The sequence below is a fragment of the Gorilla gorilla genome, chromosome 9 (genome assembly GCF_029281585.2).
Source record: "Gorilla gorilla gorilla isolate KB3781 chromosome 9, NHGRI_mGorGor1-v2.1_pri, whole genome shotgun sequence".
Lineage (NCBI taxonomy): Eukaryota > Metazoa > Chordata > Mammalia > Primates > Hominidae > Gorilla > Gorilla gorilla.
In genome coordinates, this window is record NC_073233.2 from 19,938,898 (window position 1) to 19,952,286 (window position 13,389).

Sequence of the window (13,389 nt, forward strand, 5' to 3'; positions counted from 1 at the left end):
AGTCTGTTCATTTAAGAAAAGTCATGGAGATATAGCAGACAAAAAGAAATAAATAAGTGAAGCTCTCAGCAAAAAGAAAAAGTTTAGGAATTTAATTGAGAAGTAGAGGATTTGATACAGCAAAATTAAGAGTCAAGTAAGATTGTTTTGATCATCTACTGGCAATTTCCACAACACTTTATATTATACTTTGTCTTACCTGGTTCTCACCAGGTATCTTTGAGGTAAATATTATTTCTGTCTTATAAATGAGAGGCTTAAACTTGGACTTCTGAAGTTTTTGGTTCAAGTTTACTCAACTAATAAGGGACAAGGCCAAATTTAAATCTACGCATCTGGACTTACATCTTTTTCTTTAATATCATACTGCAAAGAATAAAGGTCAATAGAAAGGAAACAGAGAATTCAATCCAGGGCATATTTGCTGAGGTCAAGGCCCTGTTTTGAGAGGTATGGGACTATAGAGAAGGTTAGGCATAGACTGTGACCTGGAGGAATGTATGTTCTAGTGGTGGAGACAGACAAGTATGATTTATAATAATGCCAGATCCATTAGAGTGGGGAGGTGGAACAGAGGTGGCACAAGCTTATGGTGGGGCCATAATGATGTGCTCTCACAAGCTTTTGGCTGTCGGTGGTAAGAAGTTTCAAGGTCAGATCCCTACACCTATGTGCAATCTCTGCAGATTGGAAGATTACTTCTTTATGCCTGAGAGAGTATTGAAGGATGGGCATCTCAATTTCTTTTCAGATGTAAGTAAGATGACACATATGAATGATAAAGCTGACAATCTTTTATCTAGTATAAAGGTCTCTATCTATAGTTTTCAACTGTAAATGCTTTCCTTGCCACTAAATAGTTTAGTTGACAATCTGATATTAAGTTTGGATTCAGCAAAAGACCCATATGTTTCATTAACCAAAGTGCAATTATATAGTACTAGTCATACTCACAGAGCAGTTGCTATATGCTAGAAACTGTTCTAAGTGCTTTATAAATATTATCTCTTTAATCTTTACAGCAACCCTGAGGTAGATCTATTTTAACCCCTGTTTTACAACTGAAGAAACTGAAGCATAAATAAGTTAAAGACATGTCTAGGGTTATCCAACTAGTAAGTGGCAGAGACCTGATTTGAATAGAGGCAGTGTGACTCCAGAACCCATGCTTTTGATAATTATGGAATACTGTCCACACATGTACCCCCATAGACACACACTGGAACAGTATATTAAAGTATGTTTACTTATATGATAACTTAGATTTGAGAAAATATAGTTTCTCTAATCTGTAAAATTTTTTATATCTTCTCAAGCTTCCCAAGTGCTAGTTAGCAGCAGAATAAGAAGTTCTATATTTGGTTTAATTTAAAACATGAGTTCAATTATACACCATTACTGTATTAGTTCATTTTTGCACTTCTAAATCTAGCAGAAGGCAAGAAATAACTAAGATCAGAGCAGAACTGAAGGAAACAGAGACACAAAAAACCCTTCAAAAAATTAATGAATCCAGGAGCTGGTTTTTTGAAAGGATCAACAAAATTGATAGACCGCTAGCAAGACTAATAAAGAAAAAAAGGGAGAAGAATCTAATAGACGCAATAAAAAATGATAAAGGGGATATCACCACCGATCCCACAGAAATACAAACTACCATCAGAGAACACTACAAACACCTCTACGCAAATAAACCAGAAAATCTAGAAGAAATGGATAAATTCCTTGACACATACACTCTCCCAAGACTAAACCAGGAAGAAGTTGAATCTCTGAATAGACCAATAACAGGATCTGAAATTGTGGCAATAATCAATAGCTTACCAACCAAAAAGAGTCCAGGACCAGATGGATTCACAGCTGAATTCTACCAGAGGTACAAGGAGGAACTGGTACCATTCCTTCTGAAACTATTCCAATCAATAGAAAAAGAGGGAATCCTCCCTAACTCATTTTATGAGGCCAGCATCATTCTGATACCAAAGCCAGGCAGAGACACAACCAAAAAAGAGAATTTTAGACCAATATCCTTGATGAACATTGATGCAAAAATCCTCAATAAAATACTGGCAAAACGAATCCAGCAGCACATCAAAAAGCTTATCCACCATGATCAAGTGGGCTTCATCCCTGGGATGCAAGGCTGGTTCAATATATGCAAATGAATAAATGTAATCCAGCATATAAACAGAGCCAAAGACAAAAACCGCATGATTATCTCAATAGGTGCAGAAAAAGCCTTTGACAAAATTCAACAACCCTTCATGCTAAAAACTCTCAATAAATTAGGTATTGATGGGACGTATTTCAAAATAATAAGAGCTATCTATGACAAACCCACAGCCAATATCATACTGAATGGGCAAAAACTGGAAGCATTCCCTTTGAAAACTGGCACAAGACAGGGATGCCCTCTCTCACCACTCCTATTCAACATAGTGTTGGAAGTTCTGGCCAGGGCAATTAGGCAGGAGAAGGAAATAAAGGGTATTCAATTAGGAAAAGAGGAAGTCAAATTGTCCCTGTTTGCAGATGACATGATTGTATATCTAGAAAACCCCATTGTCTCAGCCCAAAATCTCCTTAAGCCGATAAGCAACTTCAGCAAAGTCTCAGGATACAAAATCAATGTACAAAAATCACAAGCATTCCTATACACCAGCAACAGACAAACAGAGAGCCAAATCATGAGTGAACTCCCATTCACAATTGCTTCAAAGAGAATAAAATACCTAGGAATCCAACTTACAAGGGATGTGAAGGACCTCTTCAAGGAGAACTACAAACCACTGCTCAAGGAAATAAAAGAGGATACAAACAAATGGAAGAACATTCCATGCTCATGGGTAGGAAGAATCAAGATCGTGAAAATGGCCATACTGCCTGAGGTAATTTACAGATTCAATGCCATCCCCATCAAGCTACCAATGCCTTTCTTCACAGAATTGGAAAAAACTACTTTAAAGTTCATATGGAACCAAAAAAGAGCTCGCATCGCCAAGTCAATCCTAAGCCAAAAGAACAAAGCTGGAGGCATCACACTACCTGACTTCAAACTATACTACAAGGCTACAGTAACCAAAACAGCATGGTACTGGTACCAAAACAGAGATATAGATCAATGGAACAGAACAGAGCCCTCAGAAATAACGCCGCATATCTACAACTATCTGATCTTTGACAAACTGGAGAAAAACAAGCAATGGGGAAAGGATTCCCTATTTAATAAATGGTGCTGGGAAAACTGGCTAGCCATATGTAGAAAGCTGAAACTGGATCCCTTCCTTACACCTTATACAAAAATCAATTCAAGATGGATTAAAGACTTAAACGTTAGACCTAAAACCATAAAAACCCTAGAAGAAAACCTAGGCATTACCATTCAGGACATAGGCATGGGCAAGGACTTCATGTCTAAAACACCAAAAGCAATGGCAACAAAAGACAAAATTGACAAATGGGATCTAATTAAACTAAAGAGCTTCTGCACAGCAAAAGAAACTACCATCAGAGTGAACAGGCAACCTACAAAATGGGAGAAAATTTTCGCAACCTACTCATCTGACAAAGGGCTAATATCCAGAATCTACAATGAACTCAAACAAATTTACAAGAAAAAAACAAACAAAGTGGGCGAAGGACATAAACAGACACTTCTCAAAGGAAGACATTTATGCAGCCAAAAAACACATGAAAAAATGCTCACCATCACTGGCCATCAGAGAAATGCAAATCAAAACCACAATGAGATACCATCTCACACCAGTTAGAATGGCAGTCATTAAAAAGTCAGGAAACAACAGGTGCTGGAGAGGATGTGGAGAAATAGGAACACTTTTACACTGTTGGTGGGACTGTAAACTAGTTCAACCATTGTGGAAGTCAGTGTGGCGATTCCTCAGGGATCTAGAACTGGAAATACCATTTGACCCAGCCATCCCATTACTGGGTATATACCCAAAGGACTATAAATCATGCTGCTATAAAGACACATGCACACGTATGTTTATTGCAGCATTATTCACAATAGCAAAGACTTGGAACCAACCCAAATGTCCATCAGTGATAGGCTGGATTAAGAAAATGTGGCACATATACAGCATGGAATACTATGCAGCCATAAAAAAGGATGAGTTCATGTCCTTTGTAGGGACATGGATGAAATTGGAAAACATCATTCTCGTAAACTATCGCAAGAACAAAAAACCAAACACCGCATATTCTCACTCATAGGTGGGAATTGAACAATGAGATCACATGGACACAGGAAGGGGAATATCACACTCTGGGGACTGTTGTGGGGTGGGGGGAGGGGGGAGGGATAGCATTGGGAGATATACCTAATGCTAGATGATGAGTTAGTGGGTGCAGTGCACCAGCATGGCACATGTATACATATGTAACTAACCTGCACAATGTGCACATGTACCCTAAAACTTAAACTATAATAAAAAAAAATTAAAAAAATAAAAAGATAAAAAAAAGAGAAATACCTGAGACTGGGTAATTTATATAAAAAAAGAGATTTAATTGGCTCACAGTTCTGCAGGCTGTATAGGAGGCACAGCAGCTTCTGCTTTTTGGGAGGCCTCAGGAATCTTCCAGTCATGGTGGAAGGCAAAGGAGAAACAAGGCAGGAGCCAGGAGCAAGAGAGAGGTTGGGAGAGGGGTGGGAACACTACACACTTTAAAACAACCAGCTGTCTTGAGGACTCACTCACTATCAGAAGGACAACACCAAGGGAAGATGATGATAAACCATTCATGAAAACTCTGCCCCCATGATCTAGTCATCTGCCACCAGGCCCCACCTCCAACATTGGGGATTACAATTCAACATGAGATTTGGGTGTGGACACACATTCAAACCATATCAATCACCAAGTGGGATTTAACGCTGGAATGCAAGGACAGTTCAACAGACAAAAATCAATTAATGTAATACCCAACATTAACAGAATGAGGGGAAAAAAGTTACATGATCATCTCAATTGATGCAGAGAAAACATCTCACAAAATTCGATGCCCTTTCATGATAAAAACACTCAACAAACTAGAATTAGAATAAAACTATATCAACATAAAATAAAGACCATATATGAAAAACCTACAGCTAACATCATTTTTTAAGACACATTTTTTTTCTCTAATATCGGGAACAAAACAAGGATACCCACTCTTCACCATTTCTATTCAACGTAGTACTGACAATCCTAACCAGATTAATTAGTCAAGAAAAAGAAATAAAAGGCATCCAAGCTGAAAAAAATGAGGTTATCTCACTTCTCAGATGACATGATCTTATAGTTAAAAAACCCTGAAGGTTCCACACACAAAAATAGGACTAATAAACAAATTCAACAAGTTTGCAGCATGCAAAATCAACACAAACAGTTGCACTTCTTTACATCAATAATGAATAATCTGAAAAGGAAATTAAGAAAGCAATCCCATTAACAAAAGCATTAAAAGAAATAAATGCTATTGAACTTACAGTGATCACTACAAGCAATGAATTTACAGTGACAACTACAAAACATGACTGAAAGAAATTAAATACATCAATATATGGAAAGGTATTCTGTGTGCATGAATTTGAAGACTTAATACTAATATTAGGAAGTCAATACTACCCAAAGCAATCTACAGATTAAATGCAACATCTATCAAAATCCCAATGATTTTTTTTGCAGAAATAGAAAAATTTATCCTAAAATTTATATAAAATCTCTGGGACCCTGAATGTCGAATACAAGTTTTTCCTTATTTTATTTTATTTTATTTTATTTTATTTTATTTTATTTTAGGTTTGGAGCTACATGTGCAAGTTTATTACAAGGGTATATTGTGTGATGCTGAGGTTTGGGCTTCTATTGATCCCATCACCCATATGATTAACACAGTACTCAACAATTAGTTTTTCAGCTCTTGCCTCCCTCTCTCCCAGCTTTTGAAGTCCCCAGTATCTATTGTCCCCATCCTTATGTCTGTATGTACCCAATGTTTAGCTTCCACTTATAAGTGAGAATAGGTGATATTTGGTTTTCTGGTTTCTGCATTCGTTCGCTTAGGATAATGGCCTGCAGCTACATCCATGTTGCTGCAAAGGAAATTATTTCATTCTTTTTTATGGCTATGTAGTATTTTATGATGTATATATACCACATTTTCAAAATACAATCCACCATTGGTGGGCACCTAGGTTGTTTTCATTTCTTTGCTATTGTGTGTAGTGCTGCAATAAATATATGAGTGAAAGTGTCTTTTTGGTAGAACAGTTTATTTTTCCTTTGGGTATATATCCAGTAATGGGATTGCTGGGTCATGTGGTTGTTCTGTTTTTAGTTCTTTGAGAAATCTCCAAATTGCTTTTCACAGTGGCTGAACTAATTTACATTCCCACAAACAGTGTATAAGCATTCCCTTTTCTCCACAGCCTCACCAACATCCGTTATTTTTTGAATTTTGGTAATAGCTATTCCGATTGGTGTGAGATGGTATCTCATTATGGTTTTGTTTCGCATTTCTCTGACGATTAGTGGTGTTGAGCATTTTTCATGTTTGTTGTATGTCTTTTGAGAAGTGTCTGTTCATGTTCTTTGTCCACTTTTTAATGTTTTTTTCTTGTTGATTTGTTTAAGTTCTTTATAGATGCTGGATATTAAAGTTTTGTCAGATGCATAGTTTGCAAAAACTTTCTTCCACTGTATAAGTAATCTGTTTAATCTGTTGATAGTTTCTTTTGCTGTGCTGAAGCTCTTTAGTTTAATTAGGCCTCCATTGTCAATTTTTGTTTTTGTTGCATTTACTTTTGAGGACTTAGTCATAAATTCATTGCCTATGCTGATGTCCAGAAGAGTATTTCCTAGGTTTTCTTCTAGGATTTTTATAGTTTGAGGTCCTACATTTAAGTCTTTAATCCATCCTGAGTTAATTTTTGTAAGAGGTAGGGATTAATTTCAATCCTCCGCATATGGTTAGCCAGTTTTCCCAGCACCATTTATTGATAGGGAATTTTTTTGCCATTGTTTATTTTTGTTGACTTCATTGAAGATCAGTTGGTTGTAAGTGTGTAGCTTTATTTCAGGATTCTTTATTCTGTTCCATTGATCTATGTGTCTGTTTTTACACTAGTACCTTTCTGTTTTGTTTACTGTAGCCTTGTAGTATAGTTTTAAGTCAGATAATATGATGCTGCTGGCTTTATTCTTTTTACTTAGGATTGCTTTGGCTATTCAGGCTCTTTTTTATTTTCATGTGAATTTTAGAATACTTTTTTTTCTAATTATGTGAAAAATTCTGTTGGTAATTTAATAGGAACAGCATCAAATCTGTAGATTGCTTTGGATAGTATGGGCATTTTAATGACATTGATTCTTCGAATCCGTGAGCATGGAATGTTTTTCCATTTGTTTGTGTCATCTGTGATTTCCTTCAGCAGCATTTTGTAGTTCTTCTTGTAGAGATCTTTCACCTTCTTGGTTAGATATATTCCTAGGTATTTTATCCTTTTTGTGGCTATTGTAAATGAAATTGTATTCTTGATTTGGCTCTCAGCTTGAGATTTATTGGTGTATAGCCATGCTGTTAATTTTCGTACATTGATTTTGTACCCTGAAACTTTACTGAAGTTTTTAACAGGTCTAGGTGTCTTTTGGTGAAGTCTTTAGGGTTTTCTAGGTATATAATTATATTGTCAGTAAAGAGAGATAATTTGACCTCTGCTTTTCCTATTTGGATGCCTTTTATGATTTTTCCTTGTCTGATTGCTCTTGCTAGGACTTACAGTTCTATGTTGAATAGGAACGGTGAGAGTGGGCATCCTTATCTTATTCCAGTTCTTAGGGGGAATGCTTCCAGCTTTTGCCCATTCAGTATGATACTGGCTGTGAGTTTTTCATAAATGGCTCTTATTATTTTGATGTACATTCCTTCAATGCTTAGTTTATTGAGGGTTTTTATAATGAAAGAATGTTGGATTTTATTGAAAGCTTTTTCTGTGTCTATTGAGATGATCATGTAGTTTTGTTTTTAATTCTGTTCATGTGTGAATCACATTTATTGATTTGTGTATGTTGAACCTATCTTGCTTCCCAGGAATAAAGCCCACTTGATCGTGGTAAATTAACTTTTTGATGTGCTGCTGGATTCAGTTTGTTAGTATTTTGTTGAGTATTTTCACATCTATGTTCATTGGGGATATTGGCCTACAGTTTTCTTTTTTGTTTTGTTTTCTTTGCCAGATTTTGGTATCAGGATGATGTTGGCTTAGTGGAATGAGATAGGGAAGAGTTCTTCCTCCTTGATTTTTTTGGAATAGTTTCAGTAGGATTGGTATCAGTTCTCTGTATGTCTGATAGGATTTAACTATGAATCCATCTAGTCCAGGCATTTTTTTGGGGGTGGTAGATTTTTTATTACCAAAATAATCTTGAAAAAGAAAAATGAAGTTGGAATTCACAACTTACTTCGGAGCCATAGTAAATATTAGCACAGTGTGGTACTGGCATAAAGAAAGACATACAGATCAATGGAATAGAATAGAGACCCCAGAAATAAACCCTTTCATATGTGGTCAAATGATTTTTGACAGTGATGCAAGACCATTCTATGGGGAAAAGATCATCTTTTCGCCAGCATCGAGAAAACAGAATAACCACATGTAAACAACAACAGTAAGACAGAGCCAAGTATCTGTTCTGAGACTTGGGTTTCTCCCTTGGCCACTTGGCAAATACATGCTCATTTCCAAGATCTGGCCTAAATGTAACATTTTCTGTGATGCCTGCCAAAGTATTGACCACTGGGATGTTCCCAAGACACTTTATACTCATCTCTTACCAAAGCTCTGAAAGTGGCAGCCAAGGATGAAATCCAATCCAGGGCTCTTTCCATCACCCCAGTACCTCTCACATTCACTTCTAAGCTATGGCACTAGCAGGCTGACTCACCAGTGAAACTCAAAACAGGGAACTAATGGAGGCTTGGAGATTGACTTTTCAGGAAGGCACCAAGCTATATGATAGTGGTTCTGAGTGCTGTGGCCATCTCTATACAGACTTAAAGAATTCCCTTCAATCAGCCCTTACATTATCTGAAATGCAGAAGAGGGATTGACTATTTAAGTGTTTAGGAGCTATGGGATATAAGCAGCAATGAACAATATCATGTTTCTCTTAACCAGGTACTATGCAGATTTCTCTTGGGTCTTCTGTGGCAAATTCCATTCATCTACCAATTGCCCTCTGTTCTCACCAAACTCCAAGCCATTACTTTTAGGACCAATGAAAAGTACTTCAGATCTCTTTCACATTAACCTCCTGCTGTATACATACATATATGCTCAGTTTTGCACTATTAAGTGTAGAAGTAATATATTAATTGAGCAGCACTGAATAAACCTCCTCAAAAGATTTGAGATATGAGTACAATTTTCTTCAAAGATATCATTCTCACAATATCTCTTCTTCTATACTTCTTTATAGTATAGAAGTGGGTAAGAAGGTTCAAGAGTCGTGAAATGGATTTTCTCATTTCCTTTGCAAATTCTGTCCGTGAAGATTTACTTTGCGCAAATTTTGATGCCTGTACTTAGCACCTTGGTGCAAACTGAGACAGGAGGGACCCTATCTAATATGATGTTATACTGTATGTTTTAGTTATCTAATGCTGCATTATAAGTTACCCCAAAACTTGATGGCTTAAAACAAGTAATAATTATTTATTAATTTTTATGGTTTCTCTGGTCAGGAATTCAGAAGTGGCTTAAAAGGTCATTTTTGTCTTAGGCCTCTTATGTAGTTGCAGTCAAAATGTTGGCTGGGCTATAGTCATCTGAAGTCTTGACTGGGGCCGGAGGATCTGCTTCCAAAGTGATTCACTCACAAACCTGGCAAGTGGATGCCAGCTATTGATGAAGGGTCTCAGATCCTCACTACATGGGTCTCTCCTCCATGAGGCATGGGCTTCTTCATAATATGATGAGGTGAGTGGTGTCCAAAGACAAGCAACCTGAAAAAGAATTGCCAAGTAAAAACCATACCCTTTCTTTTTTAAAAACAGCTTTATTGATAGGTAATTTATAATTCATCAATTTAAAGTATACAATGAAATGTTTCTCAGTATATTCATGGAGTTGTGCAACCACTACCACAATCTAATTTTAGAACACTTTAATTGTCCCCTAAAAAAAGTCTCCATACCTATTAGTTGTCACACCCCATACTTTCTCCACCCTCTTCCTTAAGCCCTAGGCAATCACTAATCTACTTTTTGTCTCTATTGATTTGCCTACTTTGGATATTTTAAATGGAATTATACAATATTTGGTCTTTTGTAACTGGCTTCTTTCACTTAGCATATTTCCAATGTTTATCCATGTTATAGGAGGTATTGATATTTAATTTCCTTTTAATGCCAAATAATATTCCATTGTATGGCTATACAACATTTTATTTATCCATTCATCAATTGATGAAAATTTGAATTATTTCTACTTTTTGGCTATTATGAATATGCTGGTATGAACATTCATGTACAAGTTCTTGAGTGGAAATATGTTTTCAAATCTCTTTGGTATATACCTAGTGGAGTAGAATTGCTGGATCATAAGGTGACTATATGTTAAGCATTTTAAGGAGCTGTCAAACTGTTTTCTAAAGCAGCTGCAACATTTACATTCCCACCAACAATGTATGAGGGTCTAATTTTTCCACCTCTTCACCAACACTTATTATTGTCTACCTTTCTGATTACCACCATTCTAGTGGGTATGAAATGGTGTCTCATGGTTTCAATTTGCATGTCTCTGATGACTAATGACCTTGAGCCTCTTTTCATATCCTTATTGGTCACTTGTTTATCTTCTTTAGAGAAATTCCTATTTGAATCCTTTGCCTATTTTAAAAACTTGAATTTTTTGTTTGTTTGTTTATTTATTTATTTATTTATTTTAGATGGAGTCTTACTCTGTCACCCAGGCTGGAGTGCAGTGGCACCATCTTGGCTCACTGCAACCTCTGCCTCCTGGGTTCAAGTGATTCTCTTGCCTCAGCCTCCCGAGTAGCTTGGATTACAGGCATCGCCACCACACCCAGCTAATTTTTGTATTTTTAGTAGAGATGGGTTTCACCATTTTGGCCAGGCTGGTCTCAAACTCCAGACCTCAGGTGATCCATGACTTGGCCCTCCAAAGTGCTGGGATTACAGGTGAACCACCATGCCCAGCATTATTTTTGAATTAAAAGAATTCTTAATATATTCTGGATACAGGTCCCTTATAGAGGCATAATTTGCAAAAAGTGTCTTCCATTGTGTGGGTTGTTACTTTACTTTCTTGATGGTTTTGTGTGCAACATGAGTTTTAAATTTTAATGTAATTCAGTTTGTTCATTTTTTAAAAATTGCTTGTGTTTTTGATGTCTTATCTAAGAAATCACTGCCTGACCTATAAAAATTTACTTTTATATTTTCTTCTAAGAGTTTTATAGTTTTGGCTCTTACAGTTAGGCCTTTGACCCATGTCGAGTTAATTTTTGTGTATGGCATGAGACAGTGGAAACTGTCCTTTTTATGTCCTAGCTTTGAGAACCACATAGTATCATTTCCATTCTGATCCATTGGTTGGACAAGTCCCTGCCCAAGTTTAAGTGGAGGAAACATAGAGCCCATCTCTTGTGGGGAGAATATCATTCAAGGGTAAGTGAGATGGATAAAGATACAGACGTGTCTGTCTTTGGAAAGTATAATCTGTAGCACTACTAATACGGTCATTTATGTTTCTTAATATTTAGAGATATTATAAGTGAAATGTCTAGAAACATTTGTTTGAGTTCTGACTCTTCTCCTCACAATTTGATATTAACTCAAGAAATACCAAGTTAGGATAATAATGCCTATCTTTTAGAGTTGCAGTTATAATCAAATTAAGACAATATATATGAAAATCCCTAGTACAGTGTCAGTTACAGAGATAGCAATGGGTAAGGTATTTTGATATGATTTGGCTGTGTCCCCACCGAAATATCATCTTGAATTGTAGTTTCCATAATCCGCACATGTCATGGGAGGGAACCAGTGGGAGGTAATTGAATCATGGGGGCAGTTACCCTTATGCTGTTCTCATGGTAGTGAGTGAGTTCTCATGAGATCTGATGGTTTTATAAGGGGCTTTCCTCCCTTTGCTCAGCAATTCTCCTTCCTGCCGGCATGTGTGAAGAAGAATGTGTTTGCTTCTCCTTTCACCATGATTGTAATTTTCCTGGGGCCTCCAAACCCTGTGGAACTATGAGTCAATTAAACCTCTTTCCTTTATAAGTTACCCAGTCTTGGATATGTCTTTATAGCAACCTGAGAAAAGACTAATACATATATGAACCAGCAATTCACAGAAGATGAAAATTAAATGGCTCTTAAGCATATGAAAAGATGCTCAACCTCACTCATAGTAAGATAAATTTAAACTAAAATTACACTGAGATACTACTTCTCACCTACTGGCAAAAATCTAAGAGGTTGACAACACAGTCTATTGGCAAGACTCTGAAAGGACAAGGTCTTTTATACTTGGCTGGTGGGAATTGCTGGTACACTTGCTATGGAAGGGAATAATGCAAAATTACATTTGAATTTACCTTTTGACCCACCCATCCCACTTCTAAGACTCTATCCGATATGATTTGCCTGTGTACCCACCCACATCTCATCTTGAATTGTAGCTCCCACAATTCTCCCATGTTGTGGGAGAGACCCGGTGGGAGGTAATTGAATCATGGGGGTGGGTCTTTCCCATGCTGTTCTTGTGATAGTTAGTAAGTCTCACAAGATCTCATGGTTTTTATAAAGGGGAGTTTCCCTGCCCAAGTTTCTCTTCTCTTGTCTGCCACCATGTGAGATGTGCCTTTCGCCTTCCACTATGATTGTGAGGCCTTCCCTGCCACATGGAACTATGAGTCCATTAAACTTCTCTTCTTTGTAAATTGCCCAGTCTCAGGTATGTCTTTTTCAGCACCATGAAAACAAACTAATACATTCTCCAAAAGATACACTGGCAAAAACCACAAACCCACTTATGCATATTATTATATGTATGTACTACTATGCATTATTATTCATACTATTAATAGCACAAGATTGAAAACACCCAAAATGTACATGAATGGGAGGCTGGCTGAGTAAACCATGACATACTATGGAACAAGGAAGATTCCCTATACATGGATCTGGAGAGAGATCCAGAATATAGTGCTAAGTGAAAAAAAAAAAAAAAAAGATGTAGAACAATATATTCTAACTTTGTGTGAGAAAGTAAAAGAAATAAGAACGTACATGCATATTTAATTATATTTTCTAAAAAACATAAGGATAAAGCAGGCATTAAAAAAATAAAGG